General features: G+C 38.9%; 1 long non-coding RNA gene across 2 annotated transcripts; it reads right to left on the reverse strand.

The window, feature by feature from the left end:
• Positions 1-1,466: 1,466 nt before the first annotated feature.
• Positions 1,467-15,677, reverse strand: LOC136554992 (uncharacterized). Of its 2 annotated transcripts, none has more exons than XR_010783406.1 (2): positions 15,506-15,677; positions 1,467-2,826 (listed from the first exon to the last, which is right to left on the reverse strand). It is a non-coding gene; the product is annotated as an uncharacterized lncRNA (long non-coding RNA). The 2 variants fall into 2 exon arrangements; XR_010783407.1 differs by lacking the exon at positions 15,506-15,677 and adding an exon at positions 12,460-12,593.
• Positions 15,678-26,944: the final 11,267 nt, after the last annotated feature.

The following is a 26,944-nucleotide window of genomic DNA, read 5'->3' on the forward strand; positions in this document are numbered from 1 at the left end:
CTCACTAAAACCACATATCCAAACCAATTCCTTTGCATCTGCTTTTATTTCTTGGACTTCTTCAACCTTCCTCAGATTTCAGCTCCATGTACCAAGTAAGCAAGAATTTTGCAAAGGCTGAAGCTATCAACCTGCAGAAACAGGCAGAGTTCATCAGGAATGTTCTTAGCACAGCACCAACACAAAGTCCCTGTGTACAGACAGCTCCAGCACACGAATCACAGTTCACCTCCACAGTTATTGTTTGACTGGTATCCCTAACTAGGAGCCAGTCTATTCCTGATACTGTCACACGATCACAGTGAGAAGCAGCTCATTACGGACTTTGTGTCTGGGTGAGCTTTCCTTATGTGCCTGAGGAAAGAGCCATCCTTGGGAAGGAGGTAAAACTGAACCCAGTAACCTGGAGCCACGAGAAGGAGGTGTACAGCTCCAGAGCTAACCATGACTGGCCCTGTGCACGTGGCTGGCTGAAAAGGGGCAGCCAAAACCAGCTCTGCCACAAGCACGGCAGTCCCGCAACACCGGAACGTCGTTCCCAAGGGAAGATGGGTGATCACAGCAGGCACTTTGTGCAGACTGGTCTGTGAAGCAGAGGCAAGATTTAGACCTGAGACAGAATTCCTCCTAAAGTCAGCAGTGCATATACTCATCACGCTCAACATACCAGGACATAAATCCTCTAGCCACCTCATAGAAAACCAGAAAAAGATCTCTCCAAGCAACTGCATTTCAGATATCAACTTTAGGCCCTTGTTTTTCTGCTTTGTTCTCCTCCAGTCAGTTAAACAAAGAGATGTAGAAAAACCAAAGAGAGAAATACGAGCAGCTGAAAAAGAAAAGTGCTGTCATGATTGTACAATAGGTTGCTGGTATTTACAAAATTCTGTGTATTCAGATTCAATATTTTCCATATGAAGAACATCACTTAGTATTAATGCTGAAGCTGTAAGGAGGATAGGGCCCCTCTTCCAATAAATAATTTGCAGATACAAGGAAAAGTACAATCCCTGCCCTGAGGACCTTGGAAATAATATCCTGCTTGTGTAAGTTGAAATAGAAATGTGTTTATTTTTACTTCAGTAAGTGATTAACACAAAATAACTAAACCAAAACTATTATTTCAAAAGGATTTAGAATAATATTTTAATTATCTTAATGTTTGAATTGAAAAAGCAGAAACTACTAAGAATGACAGTCTCAAATACTTGCATTTTTTCTTTGGAAAATCCAGAGACTGATATAATGATATGCACTTGTAGAAAAGAAAACAGTTGGACAGATGAGCTCTTCCATTATAGGATTTGGCCTAGAGAAGAGCAAACAAATCAGCATTCTCTTCAGGGCAATTAACACCTATTGGTCTCTAGAAATTTATACTGTTGAGGAAATTTGGGAGTTTTACTATGCCAAGTCAGAAAACACTGCAAGTTATTTATGAGACCAGCAAAGAAACAGTAACCACATAAAAGATCATATAATATTTTATTCAGTTACGTAGAAATACAGAATATAAAAAGTAACACAGAAAAAGAGCAAGATCCAGAAAATAAGTATTGCGGGAACTCACATTCTCTTTTCAGACAATTTTTACCAGTATGAATGCTGAGAAGCATCCATCCTTCATTGTCTGTCAAGATAGACTACATATGGCTCTGGAGAAATGTTATCACGCTGTGTGGTTCTCTTATCAACAGAATATCTGTGGCATGCACAGAATGAGGACCTAAAGGTTTGTTCTTAAGTTACTACATCCCCCTCCCTGCCACCCCCCATAACACAGACCAGCATGAATAAAGCACATTGAGGAAGAGATTCAAGACAAGGGCACATTTGTTGAAAAAAAAAATTATTATTTCATAGAATCATTTAGGCTGAACAAGACCTTCAAATGTGCATGTATAGACTGAGGAATGAGACTGAAAAGCAGTGCCACATGAAGGGAGATGGGAGTCCTGGTCAATGGCAAGTTGAACATGAGTCGGCAGTGCTGCAGCAGCCAGGAGGGCCAAGAATGTCCTGGGGGGCATCAGGCACAGCATGGCCAGCCAGGCAAAGGAGGGATTGTCCTGCTCTGCTCTGCACTGGGGCAGCCTCCCCTCGAGTGCTGGGGGAGTTTTGGGTGTCACAATAGAAGTCAAATAGAAAACTATCAGAGAATGTCCAAAGGAGGGCAACAAAGGTGGTGAAGGACCTTGAGGAGAAGCTCTGAGGGGAGCATCTAAGGTCATTTGGTCTGTTCAGCCTGGAGAAGAGGGGAAACCTCACTGCAGTTACAACTTCCTTGTGAGGGGAAGAGGAGAAGCGGACACTGATCTCTTCTCTGTGGTGATCCAAGACAGGACCCAAGGGAATGGCCTGAAGCTGTGTCAGGGGAGGTTTAGGTTGGATATTGGAAAAAGGTTCTTCACCCAGAGGGTGGTTGGGCACTGGAACAGGATCCCCAGGGAAATGGTCACAGCACCAGCCTGACAAAGTTCAAGGAAAGTTTGGACAATGCTCTTGGGCACAAGGTATGACTCCTGGGGATGGTGCTGTGTAGGGAGTCAGACTGGATGATCCTTGTGGCTGCCTTCCAACTCAGCTTATTCTGTGATTCTGTGATTCCAACCTTTGACCAGTCACTACTTTGTCAACTAGACCATAGCACTCAGTTCCATGACCAGTTGTGCTTCAACACCTCCAGGGATGGTGACTCCAACACATCTTCATGCAGCCTGTTCCAATGCTTGACAGCCTTCTCTGTAAAAAAACCTTCCTGATGTCCAACCTGAATCTTCCCTGGCACTGCTTGAGGCTTTCTCCTCTTGCCTTGTTGTGAGTTGCCTGGGAGAAGAGAAAAATATTTGGAAAATGCTGCAAAATGGACAGCACAGAATTGCATATGTGATGAGTATGAAGTGGAGGCAGGACCATCCCTATGAAGGGAAGTGCTGGCCTCCCCAGAAGTGGTCCTTGGGCTCCCTCTTTTCCTTGCTGTGCTCCTCTACTGCTGCAACCAGACCAGTCTTGCATGCATGGGATTTGCTCTCATGCCTGTCATCCAGGGCCTTTGCTGGATCACCAATCGCATGGACGAGCTCCAGCACAGACACCATAAAAAAAGCTAAAAGAAAAAAAGGCTCCGAAGAGAAAGGAGTACAGAAAGGAGAGGAAATCACTGTTTTAATCTACACCACATGTACAACATGGCTGAGCCACAAGCTCTAGGGAGTCATAACTCTGAATGTCCTGACTTATGTGTGTTTAAAATCTGAACTGTTGTATTACAACATGGGGTGGATTTTTACACATTTAATTTAACTTTTTCTTTGGGGAAAAAGAAAGTATGCTTTACTGTACAGTCAAAGAAACACCATGACAGACAGTCAAATAAATATCATCCTCACATTTATTTGCATGATTAAGCCATCAGTCAGGTAAATGGAACGGATTTATTTGAATGCATTTATTTGAATAACCACCAAGGTATTTTTGGGCACATAAATAAAATAGGGACGGCAAGTCATAACCCTTAATTTTTCCATTGTTAAAACAGTGCAACTCTAGAATAACTCTTCTGAAAAAAAGGTAAAATCAATGTAAAAAAAACCCCTAATATACATCTGAAAACTGCTCTGCTTTTCCCATCCTCCCCATTCAAAGAGGATTTAAATTAGGAGGACTTTAATTCATTATGAAGGGCAACATGCAACTATGTGTCTAGACAAGGTTCAGAGCTGTAGTGGTTAACCAGCTACTAAACACCAGATAGTATAGTGCCCAAACAGTCTTGTTCTGTAAGAATCAGGAAGCTCTTCTCATAACTCTAAGACATTCTCTTCTTTAAAAGCACATAACATCTGCATTGTGTACCATGGTTTCCACATCCACAGAAGACCAAGAGGACAGCATTGGTAGAGCAGAACACTCAGGTGAAATACTTGAAACCCACAGTACTCACTTTTAAAGGATTTTTTTCTTGCTTTTTCCTTGGGGATTGTTTTAGAGGCTTCTAGACTAACTCTAGATTGGTCCCATAGACTAAATGCCCTATTGTGGCTGGAGTCCATTAGATGAGCTCTGAGAGTCTATACTCCAATTTAGTTTCACCCAAAAGCATCTAGCACATGTGTGCCAAAACCATCCCACAACGAGAAGCAAGAAACAGTCAGTAGGACAATTGGGAGTGTCATTTTTAAGTGCAATCTTTATTTGCCCTGAAATATCAACATTGGCATGCACTGTGAAGGAAAGGAAAGATAAACTCACAAACTATGCCTTCTGTATTCTCAAAGTAAAAGAATAAGCCCTAGAAAAAGCACCCACTTCTCACTACTTCCACAGTGAGGACAGATTAATACACCTATAGCTGAGAAAGCTTCAAGAAAAAGTTTTGGAAATGCTTCCAAGGAACTGCATATGAATTCAGACATTACTTATTACTTTATGACTCAGAGCCTGGTATGAAGCTTAGTCATGCGCTTGGAGACAACCAAAAACATTTTAGTATCCAGAAGCATCCAAATACCAAATGAATCCTATTTTTACCACCAAAACAATAGTTTAATTCAACAATGGTGAGAAACATGAACTGAGTTTTGGTTTAAATAAATAGTGAAGGCCATTCAGTACAATATTACAAATTGCAAAATTGGAAGAAGTGTGAAATCAATCAAAAACCCAAAGTGATGATTATAAAGTAAAGTAACATTATTAAAAAGTTATATCAAGCTAAGGAAAATGTTCTTTAAGTTTCTTGTGTTGTCCTAAGCCTTATTTTCCTTGTGGGTAGGCTCATGATCAAGGCCATGAAAACAGCAAAAGTTATACTTTCCAGACCTGGTGAAACGTGGTGATTTACATTGGAAGCACTAACAACTCCAGGAAACTTCTGTAGGAGCTGGGTATTCTGGTTTGCATCCTGCAATACCCCAGTATGACATCATATCTTTTAGCAGATGAACTGCATCCCACCAGCACCTCAGTGGACATGTCCACATTGTGCTTAGCTCCTTGACAATCCCCCAGATAGAGGTCACCTGTCTACCTTACTCTCCAGTTTTCCTTTGAAGGAAATTAGCTATCTCTGTTCACATCAAAGCAAGAGGGCAGCTTTGTGGGTAGCTTACTAGCAACTCTTCCCAAAAGACAGCACAGACCAGCCTACACTCTGTGGGTCCTGCTCAATGTAGTCCTCCAACACCATTCCAAATAAACCCACATTCCATTCTGTCATACCCCACAGCCTATACCCCATACCCTGCAGCACATACCTTAAGATTCATATAATGAAATCTCCACTCTAGAAGACTGAAATACAACCCACATGTTACACTTTGATCAGAAAAATACATAAAAAATAGCAACTTGTAAGGCCACCCTGTGAAGCTCAGAAAATCTTACACTATGAACATGACCAGTCTGTTCCTGAGGACGGTAGCCCTGTAAAGCAAGGATGTTTCCATCCTGCACCAGGTGGTCTGTGGGCCAGGCATCACAGTCTTCAGCAGACACATTTTACAGCATGAATGTACTGGGTCAATTTTAGTTTCTTTACAGGAAACTCCTGGATAGAAGTTAAGTGAGGAGAGCTTGATAGACTATGCCCTTCTTGGATCTGGGATGTCAGTGGAGAGAAGTGAAAAGTGTTTGGTGCTAATATCACCAAGTGCACCACTGCAAAGAACAGACAGCAGCGTCACTTCCAGAAATGGTAGCACAGCTTCCCAGGGAAGCAAGAGAGATAATTGTCAGCGGACCATTTCTGTAGCCCCTTGGCCTGGAAGACTATAAAGAGGAACTCCTATAAAGGTCTCCTATGGAGAGGTGATATGTCAAAGTCTAGCAAGCCAAGCAAGATGGCAGGACAGTAATTCCAGTGCCAGGTGAATATAAATTCTCACCTGTGGTACCAGGGTACCAGCCTGGAAGCCTGTGAATACAGGGTGAGAAATACTGCATTCTCATGGCACTCAGGAAGCTTGCACCCATCATGTTTAACTGGTGCCTTTTGTGCGATCTCTTAGATATTTCAACTTTGACAGAATAAGTGGTCTAGTAAAGAGATTAAATCAAATGTCTATGTCTGTATTTCCACTAAGGACTAATCTAGATTAAACCCATTATAATTAAGAATAAAATTTTAATCCTAAATGAGTGGAACTTCAGCATGAGTAAGGCTGAAGTACTCTAAGCTACACTGCCATGCACGTTTATGGATTCAAAGTGAAAGATGCTGTGAAAATAAGAGTGGTTTTTGGCAAGAGAGGAAATTAAACTATGCTGAAAATATCTAAAGCAATACATTTATCCTAGTAACAAACCTTAATTACTCTATCACATTATCAGAAGGGATTTCATTAATCTCTCTGAAGCAAATTGTATCAGTCATCCACAAAAAGTTCTAATGATCAATCTAAGATGGAAGTGAACCAAGCCATAACTTCTCAGGATTCCTTGTAACGACTCACAGAATACGAGCTGCTAGTAACACGTGAGCTGTGAGCTCGACATACAGGCTGCTACTTTGAAAGCATCTGAAATTCAGTAGACATTGATTCAAGTGCACTTTTAAAAAGCCGTTTGCAGCTTCCTGCTAAACAAGCAAAAAATCAGTTGCCAAGATGAAAAGTCAAGGGAAGGCCAAATGCAAAAAGCACAAGAAAAACTTTTGGTACAAAATCTTTAAAACCCAGTACTGTTGTTCACTACAAAATTAAGGCTTGAAGTAGCCAGTATATGTACATTTGTTTAACTTTACCAGCATGAACTTGCAATCAGTTAAGCAGATTCCCAGTGGCAAGCTGTGAGTGAGCTTTGCTCAGTGGGGCACTGACTTGAGTCTGTCTCCTTTAGTATCAATTTTCATGAAGTGTATAAGACCTTAATAGTTTTGGGACCTTTAATCCTCAGTCAAATTTGGTTAAAATTGGCTGCCAGTTCAGAAATTATTAGAGGATTGTTAGACAAGCACATGAAAGGATAGAGGAACAAAAGAGCAGTAGAATCAAGTAATTTCTTTCCTTACAGAACTTGAAATAAAAGGGGCACATTGAAAGTAGGCTATGAATCAAGGAAGAAGTTCATAATGATGTTCCTCTTTGATCATCAAGAGTCTTCCAAAGATGATGCTAGAAAGGTCATCGTCTGAAACCTTTCAAACGTCATTTGTCAAAAATTTTGTGAATAAATAACAAATTATCCTGTAGAAAAAGCTTTTTTACAATGAATAATTAAGTATTTTCAGTAGAATTGATAAACTATATACAAAAATGGTTCTTTGTCATGCCTTTCATCAGGTGAGCAAATATATATGCTTATGGAACATACAGAAATTTATAAAGGTATGAAACTGTCTTTAAATTTAAATCTTCACTAAGTCTTCTTACAATATCAAAAAAATATCACTAAATCAGAAAGGAAACCCATAAGGTATTAAAAATGACACTATGTATGCTAGTCCAAAAATCTGTCCCAGCTGAGCTATATAATAAACCATCATTTCAGAGAGTATAATGAAAATAATTGGATTTACTTGGTATTTGGGTCTGAATGACTCACCCTTAAATTCAGCCTGGGTGTCTGTTTCTATGCCCTTTGTTATAAATCATTCTAAGGAAAAACAATCTGAACTATCTCCTCAAAGCACATGGATAACTTTATTGAAAAAAATGAACCCTGGAAATTAGTAACAATCTCTTAACTAGTACAGTTATCTTCCTGTGTTTGTTGTATGTACATTTACAAACTAAACCTCAGGCAGCTTACTTAGTCTCTCTGTCAGTATTTAACAAACTATTTTCCTCATGAAAAACCCAGTTCAAGTTAGTTTCTCCTTGGCATCCATACTGTTAAACATAATTTTTGCAGAAATACCTCACCTAAGAATAGGAGTTGTATTTTATTTCACAGACCTAACTTCAGCAGTCTTCAACTGATCTGAGCCCCTCAGCACTCACGGACATATGGTGATGAGATTTGGTAATGTAAATGCAACATTCATTATAGGGTCACTGGCTGGAAGGTGGTGTTAAGATTCTGGGATCAAAAAAGCTAAAGTATGATCATGCAGTTTATTGCAAAAAGGCTCAGAAACATGCTCTGGTATGCTCACCCACAGAGCCATACATAGTGCTTACATTCAGCAAATATTGCCTCTCTTTAGAAAGAAAGACAAAAAAAAGCTCTTGAATGTCATATTCATACATCAGTTCTGATTTTCACAATTTTATTTTTATATTGAGCTTTTTATTAACATCAAGAGCAAAAAGAGAAAGCAGCAATGATACAGCAGAATAAAGGAAATCCCAGCTGACAGCTCACTGGTAAGCAAGCAAGAACATTTGCACTTTCAGCAAATGGCTAGATTGCAGTGCAAGGTTGTGGGGTTTCTACCTGCTCACCTTAGAAGTAGCTACAGGTAGGACAGGCACTATTGCTTCCGTAAATTAATGGAGTAGCTAAAAGATCAAATTTAAAAGTCTAAAATTGATCTTAAATTCTTATCAGAAGTTAGTAGATAAAAAATTTGTCTTTTGAAATGTTAACATCCTATTGAGGTCCTACAGAAAGTCAATGGGCACCACATATATTTCAGCATCTTTAAAAAGAATCGGAAACTTAATTATAAGCCATGCACAGATTCACAAGGCAAAAGTCTAATCCTGGTCAAGTCAGTTGTAACCTCCAGCTTTCAAACCTTCCCATTGATGGGAACCTGGTCAAGGTTTCACCAGCAGTTTAAAAGAGGCTTCATGAGTTATTGGAGCCATATCTTTCTGTCAAGCTTTAAAATCAAACCAACTTTTTGGAATTCAGAGCAAGTTCTGAATTCCAAAAAGTTGGTTTGATTTTAAAGCTTGACAGAAAGCTGTGTGCAAACACAGAAACTGTCACTGAGAAGGTGACAGAAAGGCTCCACCCCAGGCCCCAGTACAGGCACACTTTTCCCATGTCTGTCTGCATGGGCCAGGCACCAGGGCCAACATGCTTTTGTACAGACAGCAAGTGATTTCCTTCTCTCCTGGCAGCCCCTCGTAAGAGCTAGCAACTGATCAATGGATGACAGAAAGAATCCTGCTCCTGAACTGTGCCAGACTTCTGACAACAACGTTTAACTACCCACTTAAAGTAAAGTTTAGGCAATATGGGGACGTAGTTACAGTACGTGTTAATGATCTTCCCATCCATACTGCCTACAGGACCACTAAAAAGATTTCTTTTTTCAGTGGAGATGATGAAAATTCACCAAAGTTTGCAATTTTGCTATGCACATATGGCACACTGCATTATGGGACTTGCAGTCTAAGACCCCAGAGAACTGCTTGGTTTTGCAACTCTTCCCTTAGGAACAACTCACAGCAGCAACACAGATTTTCCTATTTCCAATTACAGTCCTGCATGGATGCACTGACATGAGGAACATTCAATAATCAAGATCTGCAGTACACAGATGATAGCAGAAAAACTGGATTATTGATGCCTCCTTTGAACAATACAATGTAAAATGAAATATAGATTAAAACAATGGGGAAAATTAAATTCTTTTAATTGCAAACAGTATTAAAAGCTGCCATTTCAGCCACATATTCCATGTCTTTAGTAACCCAGTTATGATTCAAACAATTCTTACATGCATTCTCTGCACATCAGCAAATGAAATTACTCAACCCACTAATTATTTGGTTACCATTCTGTGACATGAATAATTCTAAAACTAAGCTCCTAAGAACTACTTCCTCCACTTTAAAGGTAAAATTCTGATTGGCATGCAGGAAGATTTGACAGATTAGTCAATGGGGGAAGCTAATCAGTCACTTGACTTTTTGTCCTACTGAAAAAATTCCCAAAGTTACAGCGAAAGTTGGTTTAACATGAATACACCTGCAGTGAAATTTTTCTCCTCCTTGCTCAATGGTATTATCAGAAATCTCATGTCTAAAAACCTCTCTCTTTTTGAGAGAAGTTACACTAATGGTGTCAAACTCAGAATGCTGTGACACATTAAACAGGGGTTTAGAGATGGCCACTACTTCCCAAGCTTAGGTCCTGAGGTTTCATTGAAATTCAGTCATTTGGTGCTCTTTTGTTGCTGAAGCCCACCATGATGATTGTGCCAACAACCTTATTAATCACCAAGGTGACTAGAACACTTGAAACTCAGAAGAAATGGATGAAACCTTATCCCACTGCTCTTCCATACTTCCACAGCTAAGTGTGGAAGTACCTACATTGTACTTGAAGCACACAAGAGACATTTTGCAATTTGCACTAAGTTCAAAGTCCCATTCCTACAATCTCTGAGAAGAGGGTAGGTTTGGATTTGGCTTTGGTAAAGATTAGCCTATTCCAGGATATATACTGACCTGAAAAGAAGAAATATGGCACCTCTGAAAATGTGTGCCAAAGACAAAGGGTTTTTAAAATTAGAGGAAAAATAAATCTGCAAGATGCTTTTTCCTACTATTATGCTTCAGGATAGTTCTGTAAGATATCTGCTCTAAGGCTTGTGCTAAACAGCTGGAATTCTCTGGAAGACAAGATTCTCACCTCCCTGATGCTCCTTCCAATCTAGATCTACTGCATTACCTCTGAGCTCTGAGAGGCTTTCTGCAATACTGGCAAGTGCTTCCTATACAAAATATTTCTGTTGTTCCACAAAGAGAACTGTGAATTTCTAAATCAATATTCTGGACTGTTATAATTGATCTGTATTTGTCACACTGCATTTCTATTTATCATGTTTGCTTTCAGAGGCAAAATCAAATCTAAGGAACACTAAAGGAAAAGTTGATCAATCAATCAAATGATGAAAAAAGGATGGCCACAGAATTAGATCTCTAGCATGATCAGAGCAAAAAGGTATTTCCTGTAGTAATTTTATTTTGCACTCCCTTGTCTCAATTTAGGAGACAATTTCTTTTTTATATATGACTTGAAATATATCGGGATCATTTTAATCCTTAATTACCCTATCCTGAAGTTAGCTATTCTTTGTTTGCAACAGATACAAAGATCTGCAGGAACAGGACTTTCCTTTGTATAATTTTCTTTGTCAATGAAAACTGTTACACTTGAGCCCATGGACTTAAATGTGCATTAATCTGTCTTGTTCACACTCATTCAGTGAGTAGTTCCATTACAATGAATGAGGCAGATAATATCTTGATCCAGATCCTGCAACTCTCTTTTAATTTCAGCACAACTAATATAAATAGGATTACATATGAGCTATCAGCAGTGAAATCAAAATACAAATACACTGAATTGTATTCCAAGCTACTTTGATGATTAAAACCTGGAAAAGTGAATTTTTAGTGAACTGAGAAGACTTGTTGTTTACAAGGCAGCTTGTTGAATCATCCCTTATTTTCAAGCCTGCATGAAACTGCCGAAACAGTTCTGCTCCTAATCTTTAGAAGTATACTGATTTATGGAGGGAGAGAATAGCTAATAACACTCATGCAAATATGAAGACACCTTGTAAGACATCCTACTGGTGTTTTATAGTCTGTCAATGAACATGTATTGTACACTCTGGAACCCCACTATCTACAAAGTGTTCCGCTTTGGGCAGTTTCATGTGAGTTTCTGTTCTCAAGCAGGTAGCCAGTCTACTGGCTTTTCTATGAAAATCAGATATTGCTTCCATTTATGTCAACATTTAAGTCAATCAGCTCAAACATTTTCATTAAGGAATATCATTAAATATTGTACCTATATAAGCAGTCCAATATTTCAAAATCTATACCCTTTTATCCTTAGGCAGGACAAAGCAACACATAGATGAAAAAAATTTTGATTTCCAGAACAGCAATAGCTAGAGCCAGACAGTTTTTGTCCAAGCTCAGAGTTTACAGCTATTGAGTACATGTTCATTTTATTTGTAGTAACAGCTGTGATTTCTACACACATTTTGCCCAATCGGAGGACAAGCATTTTCTTCTGAGTAACTAATCATGCCTCCAAGGGCCTGTGTTAGCAACACAGACATCCTTTTAAGGGAATAGAAAACACCACCTTTGCTATAGCTTTGACCTAAACCCAAAAGACCAAGGCCCATGGGGTCATGATTTCAAGCAGCACTGCCCATACCTTTCCTCTCAGTCATGTATTAGATCATTACTTCACCACTATGGGAAAAGAAGTATGAACAAGTTCACTTCTACTTTCATATTTCTCATGAGTTCAGCAGTTCCTAAAGTCTGATACATAGAAAGGTCTTGTTGCAGACTGATTATAGGCTGGTTGCCAGAAAGATCAAGTAAAGTATTTTAAGCTTCATCAACCATATGGATGTGCCTTGTCTTTTTAGAGGCTGTATTTTTCCCTGAGGATTTTCAACATTTTAAAGTTCTACTATTTAGATTTTTAATAATTTCAGATAAATTTAGGATGACTGAGACTCAGCACAGAAGTCCACAAAACTGACAGGAATTTTCTAAGAGTGCTAGGTTCTTGGATGTTAAATTCCTTTACCTTGTGTGGCTATACATTCATAGAATGGGTGAGGTTGGAAGGGAACCCAGTGGGTCGTCTGGTACAATCTCCCAGCTCAAGCAGGGTCATCTAAGAGCACATGGCACAGGATTATGTCCAGACGGTTCTTGAGGGAGACTCCACAATCTCTGTTGGAGAGAGGGCAAATCTCTTTCAGTATGTGGTCACCTGCACAGTAAAGAAGCTCTTCCTCAAGTTCAGGTGGAACTTCCTGTGCATCAGTTTCTGCCCTTTGCCTCTTGTCCTATTGCTTGGCTCCACTGAGAAGAGCCTGGATCTATCCTTGGACATCCTCCCTTCAGATACTTGTAGACATTTATGATGTCCCCTCTCAATCATCTCTTCTCAAGGCTGAACAAGCCCCTGTACTTAAGCCTCTCCGCATAAGAGCTCCAGATTCTTAATCATTTTTGTAGCCCTCAGCTGGACCAGCTCCAGGACCTCCATGACTCACCTGTAATGAGGAGCCCAGAACTGGACACAATACTCCAGATGCTCAGCTCACTAGGGCTGAGTAGAGGGGCACATTTTCAACTGTAGATACATTAGATAGTGTAGTAGAGGAAATGTATTGTACTTGAACATCTATGTATGGGCTTTGCCCCGGGAGGTCCTGATTGTCCTTGATGGGCTGAAGCTGCCAGGTCCTTAATTGGGCTGCAGCTGTGACCAATGAAGATGACTGGGATAAAAGGGGGTGGGTTAGCCAGTCAGGGAGAGCCTTGAAGGAGCTCTGAACTGGGAGAGAACAATATGCAGAAAAGGAGTCTGTGCCGTGAAGATCTGCAGCCATAAGAACACACTGAGGAGGTATGGACTTTAGAAATCTGATAACAACAGTATGGGACTCCAGAAATAGAACCATGACAATTGGTGACCCTGATGTGATAGCTGGTAGAAGATGAGACAGCCAAGAGCTGTGAAAGAACATAGCCTTTGAGCAAGGAGCTATGTGTGTTGTACATGGCCTTTGAGTCATGGGGAAATGCATGTATTGTACTTGAAGTATTGTATGTAAAACTTGGTTCTGTAAGTAAAAGAAAAGGGGGAAATATAGTAGAGGAAGTGTATTGTACTTGAATATCTGTACATAGGCTTTGCCCCGGGAGGTCCTGGTTTTCCTTGATGGGCTGCAGCTGTGACCAATGAAGATGACTGGGATAAAAGGGGGTGGGTTAGCCAGTCAGGGAGAGCCTTGAAAGAGCTCTGAACTGGGAGAGAATAACATGCAGAAAAAGGAGTCTGTGCTGTGAAGATCTGCAGCCATAAGAACACACTGACAAGGTATGGACTTCAGAAATCTGATAACAACAGTATGGGACTCCAGAAATAGAACCACAACAAGACAGCAATTAATAATAAGTGTTTAAAGTTTGTTGCACTTGATTAGCTGCAGCCAAATATTTCTTGAATAGGAAAAGCTGATTTTATCTTTGTGACTCTGGGTTGAACATCAACAGTCCCTGCTGCCCCTTAACACACGCACATTTTGAAATCATATCTTCAGGTCCTCCCTCTCTAGTTGTCTTTTTTTCTGTTGGGTTAGAGACTCTTGCATTGCTCTACATTTTTGCCACTAGTTACATGCCTGATGATCTGATGTAAGCATAGCTCTACCTGGCTGCCAGGAAATCCTGCTGAAAATCAAGTCTCTCATTCTCTGGCACATGAACAAATAAGTTCAGGGGTTGTCTTCAGTCCCTGGAATTACTGCAGAAGACTTTCCCTTCTGGTATCTCTACCCCACTTTTAAACTGATTTGACCTGCAGGTTACAAAGGGATGAACAGGGGTCCCTATGGCATGACAGCAGAGGCCTTGCTTCTTTAGTGAGCCAGCTTAAAAACTGACTCTCGGGTGATCTTAGACATTACTACAGATGACATAAAGGCTGATGCATGCAAGAAAAACTGTCCATCTGGGCATTTTCACTCAAGTTTTATCAGATCATGCTCAAGGAGGCAAAAGAAGTAGCTCTAAGTTTTAAAAATCCTATCTTAGTAGCTTACTATTTCTACTATTTTAAGTTCTCTAAAGCCAGTGAAGCCCACCTCAAAAGGTTCCAAAATGGGCTCTCAGTTTAAGGCTCCGGCAAGAAATAATTCTCTTTCAAGTCTCTCCTATACATATCTGGAGGAAAAATGTGATGAATTAAACAAGACACTTATCCCATGTACAACACAACTGAAATTGGAAAACTGGGAATTTCTCCAAAAATATAAAAATGTCCTGAAAACAGTCTAAATTTTAGGTAGAAAAATGGAAATTTAAAATACTGTAATTAAGCACACAGCATAATTAAAAACAGCCCTCAAAACAAAGCCCTAAATCCTCTAGAGAAAAATATATATTGAGTGCATGATGACATTCACCAAATGTATTTCTCCAAAATGCGTGACCTGAGAAAAATGTTAGGAGAAAAAACTGGGGTTTTTGCTATTTCACAGCAACTTCAGAGCACCCAAACAGCACAGGATCAGTGCCACAGTCTGTATGTTCTTTAGCAATGGCACTGTTAATAGTATCTTCAGAGGAGGTGCAGCATATCAAACTCCATTTCAGTCCCTGAGAAATCTCCCTATAACTTCCAAGAGAGCTGGGCACTCTTTCATATGAATTATATTTCCCTTACAGACTGATTTGCATTTTATTGCCCAAGTTAAATAATATCAAATCTCCTAAGAGGCACAAAATTTCCTAGAACCTATGTCCTGCCCTGCCTTCATTCCCCAAAAGCGATCTTGAGTAGAGGCATACAACTGTAATAAACTACATTTTGGCAAGTTTTGCTCACCAATTAAATCTATTAAAGTTAAACAAGTCTCTTTGATCAGAACTAAAGCTTGGAAACATTGCTGGGAATCTATCTCCTAAAAGGTCTAGTACAGAAACACCAACACAGTTTGGTAATAACTGCTAATTTATTGCACATCACAAGTTTTTCTTGAAGGAACACAGAGGACAAAAATTTTCAAGCCAGTTATATTTTTACTCAAATGCCAGCAAGCCTTAGGGATAACCCTTACCTGATGAGCAATACATGATGCAACACATGCACTTCAGCAATGGCCATCCATGTGCAGTGTCTCCCATTCCACCTACTGCTGCATTTGGCATCAGGACAAAACAGGGTTTTGACAAAGGCAGAGGTTCAACAGGAAACCATGGCCTCTCTAGAGTACAGAACAAGCAGCCCCTAGAAGCAAGTGCACAGGCACTGGTCATCCACAGCAGCAAATATATGGTACAGAGCACACCTGCATTCAGCAGATGCAAAACCTCATCCTGTGCATGAACACAAAAACCTTCCAAATCCTTCCACTACTTGTTCTGTTTTGTTCAGGGAGCTCATCCTTCTCTTACCAGACAAAACATAAACCTAGAGCTCTATTTACATACTATCACAAGGAAGTTTACCCTTAAGATTAATACCTTAATGCATAAATCCCTCCCAGTGTAATTACAAAAAGAAAACAGTGAGCATCATTTGCTGTCCTATGTAACTACACATGCATAAGGGATATTCTCCTACATGAGGACTGCTAGGACAATTACACTTTACTGAAAACATATGCTCTTGCTTTTAGATGGAGATGTGCTCATATAATTTGAAGGGTAAGGTAAAAAAAAAATTATTACTGTAGTTGTGCTGTGATTCCTGACCAAATTTGCTTAAACTGTGACACATCACTGACAAGATATCCCTCTACTCCTCTAGGGATATATATTCAGTATCTTGGGAGCACACTGCCATAAGCAATGGTTCTTTTCAATATCCATATACAAGAATATATCCCACAGTTTTCACTATCTGGATTTGTTCCCAAAATAATTTCAAGAAATTTCTAGGCCATTCTATATAAGTAAGCTTTTCTAAAATATTCTTTGGGAATAAACTCTAGAAGCAGATGGATCACAAACACTGGAACCCAGCAGGAAATAGATTATTAGCAGTCAGCATTTGCACACTTGCTGTTCCTTAAGACTCTATGATTAAAACTGATGATTTGTTGGTAAAAAAATAACATCATCCATTTTGGTCTTCTGAGCAGTTTCTTAGTTATATCTGTGGTATTCAACTATGTTTGTCCAACATCTTCATTCTTACCTTCATGATGTTTCCAGAGTTTGTGCTACTGATACAATGCTCTGCCTTATTTGATTATATAAAGAATGAAATTTCACATCACCTTCCTGTCCATGTGAGAATATCAAAATGATTCTTGAATAAAAATGTGCCACATCCTTTTTTTCTGGAAAAAGAAACTGCCCTCAGAGATTCAGTGAGTGGGCTATTGGAGAAAATTAAGTGCCAAAACAGAGAAGTCAGTGATGTATCAAAAGACTTATTAATTCCAGTTCCCTTGGGAGCTGTACCATGTTTTGCTTGACATTAAAAAAGATTGATAGGTGTGAATTATTCTCTACTGGAGGTGAATACCAAAGCATATTAAAAAGCAGTACCATTTCATTTGGATTTCCCATGTCCTGCCCACTGAATCAAGTTTTCTTCCATTTCACATATAACATTTATCAAAACTTTTCAACACTGAAAAAAACCAATGAAAAATATTAACAGGAAACTGGAACGGTCAATATTTGGAGAATAGATCCTTCATTCTTAAATATTTCTAAAAGACTGTGACAAGAAGTGATTTTTAGAAGTATTTCATACATTAAAATAGAATATATATTTACTTTATTTGACTTAAACTTACTCTATAACTACAGTAAATTCATAATAACATCTGATGTAACTATGGATCAAAATTTACATGGAAATATTTGCTTGAACATAATTGCACTTGCAAGCATTCTCTCCTACTAATAGTCAAACTTCAATCTCAATCTATCCTGACACAAACCACTGATGTACAGCTAAATAACTTGGCAGGCAGGAAAAGCAATATTTCAGCAATTCTTCAAGTTATTGTTGTCTCAGCACAAAAAAGCCCATACTTACTTAATGAAAAATATTACCAATCTCTAGGATGTATAAAACAAATTGGTTTTAATGCAGCAGTTTTGGCTCATATTAAAAGCATGCGGAGATTAATTTCTTTCTTTTTGAAGGTAAAATGAGTTAACTCTGCCAACATTTACAGAAAAAGTTCTAATGCTCTTAAGCAATTCATAAAAACCCCCAGGCCACAGAGTTCTCTTTTGGTGACAATGTAGGTATCATGTGAAACACTAAACACCTAATAATTAAAATTTACAAACTAGATTCTTTTTTGCAAACTTTAAGGTATAAGCAACAAATTTCATTTGTACATTCAGTCTAAATAAGTCCTTTTCATAAATAGACACTATTTTTAGGATACGATTATCCAGTTTGATCTGATATTAGAAGCAAAGTGTCAATAAATACATGCATTTTTGTACTGTTTTGTAAATGAATATTGAATAGAATACTGCCACCTTTTGGCTATGATCTGGCCTTAAAAATGCAACTTCTTTGTAAAATTTCTAAAAATATTAGATATGTAATGATTGATTGTTCTGATGAAATCAGTCTGTCAATAGGAAAATGTTATGCTTATCATTAACATATTGTTGATGTAAGAATAAAACTTTTCATACTGAACTGCATAGTGTTATCTTATTATTTCAGGATAATGAGCAAGTACTTTCACAAGGGCTTTTGTCTTTAGCAGAAAAGATGCATCCATAGCTCAACAGCAAGCTAATGGAATTACTACTTTACAATCACAGCAATTCTTCTACTGCTTAGAGTTAAATAATACTTCAGTGCAATTCATGCACTCAGCTTCATAAATACTGAATCACAGACTGATTCTCAGAAAATTCTTGCTGATGAAGTTAATCATAAGCATTTAAAAATGTGAAAGGTTAAAGGCATGTAAGTATTTCAGTAACCTCTGAAAGAAGGACTCCAAAGTCATGAAAAAATGATGCTACTAGAACAGGCAGTGAAGAAGAATTGGGATTTGGGGTTAATCCCTAGCAAGTGTTCCAAGTCATTGCAGAGAGATTCTCCCAACTGCGGGCTAATCAGGTCTCAATTCATTTATGCTGAATAAATTAAATAAGAGGATTTGATCCATCTTTAGGGAAGAGTTTGCTGATTAGAAAATCAGGAAAAATAAGTACTCCCTTTTTTGTTTTGCTATTTGTTTTATCTGTTGGGGTGTCTGATTATCAAGGTACACAGAAGGACTATCACTTCTCTATGGGCTACTTTAAATAGATCCTGTAAGCCTACAACATGTTTACTATAAAGTCATCTATCTCAACTCTCCAGTTTTGCACTGTCAGACAAAATAACTAGTAACTTGATGAAAAATACAAAATCCCCACTAGACTTCTTTAATTAAAAGGAGAAAGGTACTTACCCAACTCCCTGTAAAATGCCAATGCCATAGTTAAGTGGAATACAATTTTCATTTGTAAGCATTTTCATACCACTATGCTTTAAAGAACAAGTTAAAAAGCAATGACCATGAATCATTTTGCCACTTTAAAGGCAGCGTTCTTGTATCCTTTTTCCTACTATTGTAAATACTTTGTATGTCAAAATTTTGTTAAATTCTATCAGAGTTAAGTAGAAGGATTTCACTAGACTGGAAGCTTGATTTCCATCAACAAGTATAAACACTTGAAACTGTCCTGACAACATTTTGGAATTTCAAGATAGCATTCCCATCTAGAGAAGAACAAACAGCAAGATTCCTATACTTTTAGCCACTATTGAAGTAGTTTCTCCTTTTAAACTAATCCTATTAAAAATACCTGCATTTTTCCACTTATTGGCTATTGGCACAGACCAAAACTGTGCAGGCTCAGTTGAAACTTTTTATACAACAAATTTGTTCTTCAGAATTAAGTGTATAAGCAATTCGCTTCAGACACTTTGCTCCCCATCCATCCTATTCCAACCTTTTTTTTTTACCAAGATAATCTGAAGAGGACAACGAGGAATATTCACAAAACGCCTGGTTTTTGGGAACAAAATTTAAAGCAGCATTTAACTTTGACAAATAGCCCTCACTAACCTTTAAAAATTTGCCTGTAGGGATAAAATGACAAATGACTCTCACAATGGGACTTATTAGACTTTTAGACTATTGCTCTAACGGGGCCCTTCAGGAAATATGTTTCAGATTATATCAGCACTTCCATTTTTCAGGGCCTAATAACTCAGTTTGAAAAAAATAACCAACCAAAAGAAGCAAAACAAAAACCACACACGCACCTTCCCTGGGGGATGAAACTTGACACGTGATGTCATGAATGAACCTTGCTTCAAAATTTAAAACACGTAAGCTTCACAACATTCTGTGCCCATCATGCAGCTCATGATATTCAAATAAGGGTATTGCAAAAGATTAGCATAGGCTACTAAAATGTTTTCAGTATTTTGAGAGGGGAAGAAAAATTTGACCTCTTTAAAGGTCTTAAAGGTGATTTAACAGAGTGGGGAAAATGCTGCACTGCTGCAGGCAGTATTAGCTGTTAAACTTATGCTCTAGTCCAACTCCTCTATTTGTTTCAGACCCCTTAAAAACAACTGTAGTCAACAGACACATCCCACTGCCTTCAACAAGTTTGGATCAAAGTCCTTAAGATTATATTATGCCACAGACAACCCATCTATGGAATATACCAGACATTTAGAAATACCAGTCATGTTAGGCAAGGAGGGCGTAATTATTGAGATCTAAGACATCATAGTCTGTTGACTGAAAGCAGTAATACATATTGTAGAGATCAACATTTGTATTAGAAGTTCAACAGTGAGAAAGGAAAGTCAGCTTCCCCTTCACCTTCCTCTGCATTCAGAGCAGGGATTCTGAGCAAGTTCACCGAGGAGGCAGTCACAGCATTATGTAGTAGCTATTGTTCTCAGATGGAAGAGAAGCCCATAGCCACAGGGTGATCACTTGGCAGAAGTGCCTAAACCATTTCTCCTTCCACTGAATTTTCCTGAAGCAACCATGTTTATTACATATCTACTAAAAAACTTAAGTGGTGGACTCTAGAGGAATAAGTGAGTAATAAGTGAGTATATTTATTTCAGATACTCCTTTAGTAGTAAAAATTGCATCTTCCCTTTTTAATCTACTCTTTCATTATAAAAATTTTCAAGGTGTTCTTAAAACTATATTCACTGAGAGTTCAAACTGTCAAGGCCATATAGTATGATTGATAAATAGTGAGAATTTAGAAGAGCCAGAAAACGTAAGAAAGCCTGTCTCTCAGACATCTTAACATGGAACTGGCAATAAATTTACAAAGGGTGCCTCAAAAAAGAATTTTAAAATAAAATAAAATCCAATCCAAACTTTGTCTGCTCTTTACTTTCTACATCTTACACCCGTCAGATAGGAACACCGATATGTGTTCTGCTTCGAAAGCATTGAGCTCACCTCACATTTTGTAAGGCAGCAGTCTCTTTACTATGGCACCTTACTGACTCTTTGAATATGTCCAGACTGGTCTGCAAGCTTTGTGGTAACTCTCAGACTCAACCTACTAAAAATCCAGACCCCGTAAATAAACCTGGATTTCCTACCAAAACAAAGAAGTGCACTTCCAGCTCCTTCTTATATGGAAAAAAAGATGACAGGGTGCATAGGCAGTACAGAGATCTTCATGAGCACAGAGAATTTGTTTCCTTTTCTGCCCATGAGCTACTCACCTATCTTTAGTACTTTAACTCATGTCCTGTTATATGACTTGTCCAGCAAATGTTTTAGTTGCTGTTTCTCTTACTCATTTTTATCCCTATTTGGATCTGCTGTGCCATCTCCCACATTGTACCCCACTAAAATTGTCCTTAGCTTATTTCTTTGAGCTGTCTTTGTGTAATTTATTATCTCCATATGATCGTCTAGTAATATTCTTACACAACTTTATCTCATGTATCAATCATCCATTCTATGTATTGTCCCACAATTATCACAATGAATGTAGGCTACTGCAGCTGTGGAAGAACAATGCCTTCAAAGACAGCTCTCAAACAAAAGGAGAGAAATGAACATCTTCACCACAACCCCCGCCCCCGTGAGAAATTGTGCTTTCCACTGTCTTAGACTCATTACCGACTGGAGGCCCCTACAACAATTAAGTACTCCAAGAGACCAGAGTGAGGTCAGATCTCTTCCTCTTTTCCTGGTCCTGCCACCAAGCTATTGTGCTAGCTCTCAGTAAGTCTTTATCATCTCCCTGCTTCAATTTTCCTCCTCAACAAATGCGCCTAAAATGTTATCCCTCCTGGAGAAGTTAATTTGAGATGAGTACAGGGAACACTGTAAGATTGGAATGTTTTTCTTGTGGTTAGCATGGTGACGCAGTCCACTTCCCATGGACAAAGCCCGAGAACAGGCAGGGTTTCTTTTTGTATTTTCAGGCATCTTTGGTGCATTGCTGTTGCAGGAAAAAAAATTAAGCAATAGCAAGTAGGTAATGAAAGTGTCTATACCAGTGTGAATATCTGAAACTGAACTTTATATCCTCAGGAAGACTGCTAGTTTCCACTGACAATCTGTACAGTCTGGATATAAATTTTGATAACATTGTGACTGAACAGCAGCACATCCCAACTCCTCCAATTAATACAGAGACAGAACCCCCAATTAGGAGGCTGATCATGCATTGTGTTTCTACATAGACTACTTGAGAAAATGAGAGACTAGGGGCCTCAAAGAAGGTTTTCAAAAAAAAAAAAAAAAAAAAAAAAGACATGGCTTTGGAGGAAAAAAAAAAAAGGCCTGGAAAGAAGGCAGTGAAAATCTCAGCTGGAATAAAGATCTCAGGGGTCAGGGGGTATGTGTGGAAACAACTGCCAGGGGGTGCTCAGGGACCTTGGTCTGTAATGACTGAGGCCAGTAGCCACGATCAGCGGCACACAAGAGATCCAACATGGCTTTGGTTCCAGCATTCCCGGACCAGCCATGACCTCCCTGCTGGGAAGGGAAGCCAAGACCTAAATATAATGCTGCGGGTGAGCAAGTCCATGTGAGATAGTCTAGTAGAGTGAAAAAACTGATCTTGTTGGTTCTTGAACGAACCCAAGTAACCAGATCCACTATGGGTGCTGGCTCCTGCCCTGCCCATGAACATTACAGGGTAGTATTCTGTAATGCATCCTGCAGCAGAGTCCCATCCTTTCTGAAGAAATGCTGTCTGACCCTGATGCACAAGGCTGTGGATGTATTAGACCATTGTGAATACAGCTTTTTTGTAGGATTTGCCATGGTGACTCTGACCATTCTCATGATCTCATGAAGACAGGTATAGTAAGGTACAACCCTTACCCACGTATGAAAGATACTGCCTGTATTTATACAGCATGCTCAGCTGACATCTCCAGACTGCCCTGTGTAATCCATTTTATATGGTCCAGAGACTCCCACAGCAAGGCACTTAGCACTACCTGCAAATATTCACCACCACAACTTTCCAAGCTACTCACTTCTGTGAAACTACTACAGACAGGCAGGATATGGCCTGGCAGCCCCCATCCTGCCCTACAGCAGAACTGGAGAATGGACATGGGGCTGTGATCTCTGACACCCCATCCTCCATGCTACCAGGGCCAGCACAGACTCCAATAAATTGAGAAGGCTGACAACAGACAACAATCCTACAATCCTGAAATGACAAATTATTCCTTCAGTAAATGCAGGTAAATATGCAGCTGCCAGGAAACATAAAGACTGTCTCTGGTTTTAATTGTTAGCTCTTCCTAAGTTACCTGAAATGAATGTCCAGTCCATATGCTCACAGTACCTCACGTGCCCTGTCCACTTTCCTGAACAACAACCCTAAGTCTCTCTTCTCTTAAAATTCAGCCCTGCTGCATGAGAATGCTACCCCACGCAGACAAAATTACGTATTTGGCAACCTAAGCCAGGGTTTAGGGTGGGCTGGTTTTTAAATAGAATTGTACATAGAAAAATAACAATTAGAAGAAATACAGCTCCCTTCCACCTTTTTCTGACTCTGAACTGTTTTCTGATGGGAAGTTTCTGGCCAGGTCCACCACCTGATTACAGAGCCATTGATTTTGAACCTAAAAAAGACAGAATATGTATGAAGCATTATACATCTCTCTTTCCCTGTTCTGCCCTGTTTCTCCCCCTAAGCTCTTTAGACAGCTTACTTGAGCATTAATTTACTGTGGGAATGATCTATTTGTGTTCCAGTTAGCAGGGCTTCTAAGAAGGTTGTGTCATGCTTATGTTAAGAGCTGTGGACTTCTGGGTCAGAGCTGACCAGATCCTAATGAACCTAGTGGGCAAGCAAGGCATACAGTGGTTAAATTTGGGTATTACTTTTGCTTAGGTACCTCAGAATCCTGTACTTAGGAGTCAAATTTAGGGTTGTGAATGTTACACATTTTCAGCCCTTAATTAGAGTAATATAGTATCCATAAAGTGTCATAATTACTGAAAGGAAGGTGACCAATAACACAGTAATAAAATAAAAACAAACGCAAAGCAGTGATAAAAAGTGTACGATATAATAAAAGATGAAAACATAATGAAAATTAATTCCACATAATCTGGTAAACTTCTGCAGGTCCTACCTCACATACATGAATATGACAAAAAATTATTTTACCCTCTCTTACTCAGAAAAAGCTCAGTATCTTACATTTCAAGAAATATACCCACTTGCTACGTAAAGCTTAAAGTTTACAATCCTTTTACCAAAGTCCTCATGAAAAAAAATGCTCTAAATTTTCTATGAATTAAAAAGGTTTTTCAAAGATTTTAAAATATTGAAACTTGGAGGTAAAGGTCTTAAGGTAAGATAGTTTCAAGCTTCATTTCCTGAACAATGAAAAGGGAAGCAAATATTTAAATCCAAAGGCAGAAACTGTATCTGAAACAGAGGTCACAAAACTCATGCCTATAACCAGATTTATATCAACTTCAGATGGTTTTCAAATTATAGTATAAAAAGTCTAGTGATATATGTATCACCTTCAACTCAGATTTTCATGTACAATCATTCTATAACCTCTTAATATTTCATAATTGAACCTAAACTGATCCAACAGTCAAGGATAGAAAAAGAATATACAGTAAGCCCTGCTTACTCTTCATTGGCATGTAGAGTCCTTTTCAGATGTGAAGTGACCAGGATCCAAGGGAATGGCCTGAAGTTGTGTCAAGAGAGGTTTAGCCTGGATATTAGAGAAAGGTTCTTTACCTGGAGTGTGGCTGGGCACTGGAACAGGCTCCCCAAGGAAGTGGTCACAGCACCAGCCTGACAGAGCTCCAGCAGCATTTGGACAATACTCTTGGACACCTGGTGTGACTCTTGGATATGGTCCTGTGCAGGGCCAGGAGTTGGACTTGATCCTTGAGGGTCCCCTCCAACTCAGCTTTTTCTGGGATTCTGTGAAAATAATATTCACTTCCAGTTGTTGCACATTCATTATATTGAGGCTTTTCCATAATAGCCTATTATTTTTCCCAAATATCCTGGGGATACAACATTTAAAGATATTTCCCACTGGGAAATTTCACTTTTCCCCCTCCTTTTTATTTTCTTTTTCTTCTTTTTTTTAAATAAATCAAAGGAGGGAACAATTTCCAGTTACTTAATGCATGACTTATTGTACCTCTTAATGTACAAAGCTGTTTTGAAAAATAACTTTAGAGCACACTTATTTTGAAAAGCCTCATTTTTTTCTCTGATCTCCAGCTCAAGTATACTTGAACTGCAATGGTTTTTCTTCAAATCTCTCTCCTGTGAACAACTTGAGACTGGAAAGCAAAACTGGTTTATTTCATGCTCTTCCATCATCACCAATAATAAAGATCTGAGATTAAATTATGCCCTTGCTCATTGATTCCAATACTCTGGGATAAAAAGCTTTACTTACAATTTCCTTTGCCTTGTTTTGTATATTTAAAGTACACTATGTCATACTTACAGAGCCAAATTCATTTATTCCTTAGCAATCCAGCAAAGCTCACTGAAGTATTCTGTAATTCCCAGGCAAGGGAAGTTTTGCCTTACAGCAAGCATTTGAAGTCTCTCTTGAAAGCACAGAATTAGACAAGCTGGTAACACTTGAGATGCAGGTGTTATTTTCAAATAAAATTATACTTCCTTCTATCTTCTCTTGTTACCATGCTGAACATAATGAAAATTGCAGCATAGGGTGGAAAGGAAGGGACTATTCCTTTGTAAAAGGTTCCCCTCTCCATTCCTTTCATATTACTATATTCTCTAAAAAAAATCAAGGTAATAGACCAAGAGCAAGCCCATATTATATGGCTTTTTAACAATTATCATTTTAACCCTATCATGTGTCAGTATATTATACCTCATGTAACCTTTAAGAGGATATTAATCAGCAAAGACATCTGCATTTGTAGGAGATTCACCTCTTAAAACTTTTATTCCAACAGGCATCTTGGAAGTATAAGCCATGAGAAAGAGAATATTTTTCCTTACAAGTGGAGTGTAAACATAAACCCCCTTTCCCTATGAAATAAATATCTTTTCACTTTGTCTTGTTCTTCCCAATCCCCTTTGTGGAGGGAAAGGGAAAGTATTTTATTTGCCTGTTTTACAAAAACCTAAGTTTGGTTGGAATCTTGACAGAGAATATATTAGAACTGATTGACTGACTTCACTGGATTCAAATTGTCAGTGAACCTTGTAACACAATAGCTTCATAAATTGTTTGGGGCGTTACATAAGAGAAATAGTTCAAAAAAGACAGAAAATATCATTCTGAAAGTTGAGGATAGAGCCACAGCCTAGAGCCCACTGGTAAAGTACCATCAGGTAAGCATTTCTGCCCTTGGCTTTTTACTATATTCACAGTTTCAGGTGAGGAAAACCTGCTTATCCTAGTTCCACAAGAAAAATGCAGAGTAACTCCACTAAGTTAATTATAATTACATTAGACAAGTTCTTCAATATTCTTAAACCAGAAAATAATGTATAAAATAATTATAAAGTTATAACGTGGTACAGAATCACAGAATGAATCAGCTTAGAAAAGACCTCCAAGATCACTGAGTCGAACCTATGACTGAACACCACCATGTCAACTAGGCCATGACACTGAGTCTTTCCTTAAACACCTCCAGGGACAGTGATCACCCTTTCTGTGAAGAAATTCTTCAGATATCATAATTCAATTCTTCAGATATTATAACATTCACCTAAACCTCCCCAGGCACAACTTTAGTCTGTGTCCTCTTGTCCTACCCTTTGTTACCTGGGAGAAGAGGCCAAACCCTACTTGGTTACACCCTCCTTTCAGGGAGTTGTAAAGAGTGATTAGATGCCCCCAGCTCTTTCGGCCTCTCCTCATAGCACTTGTATTCCAGGCCCTTCTTCACCTCCATAGTCCTCCTCTGGACCCACTCCAGCACCTCAATGTCCTTCCCGAACTGAGGGACCCAGAAGTGGATTCGAGGTGAGGCCTCACCAGCGCTGAGAACAGGAGGACAATCCCTGCCCTGGTC

This window comes from Molothrus aeneus, chromosome 1, assembly GCF_037042795.1.
Source record: "Molothrus aeneus isolate 106 chromosome 1, BPBGC_Maene_1.0, whole genome shotgun sequence".
Classification (NCBI taxonomy): Eukaryota; Metazoa; Chordata; class Aves; order Passeriformes; family Icteridae; genus Molothrus; species Molothrus aeneus.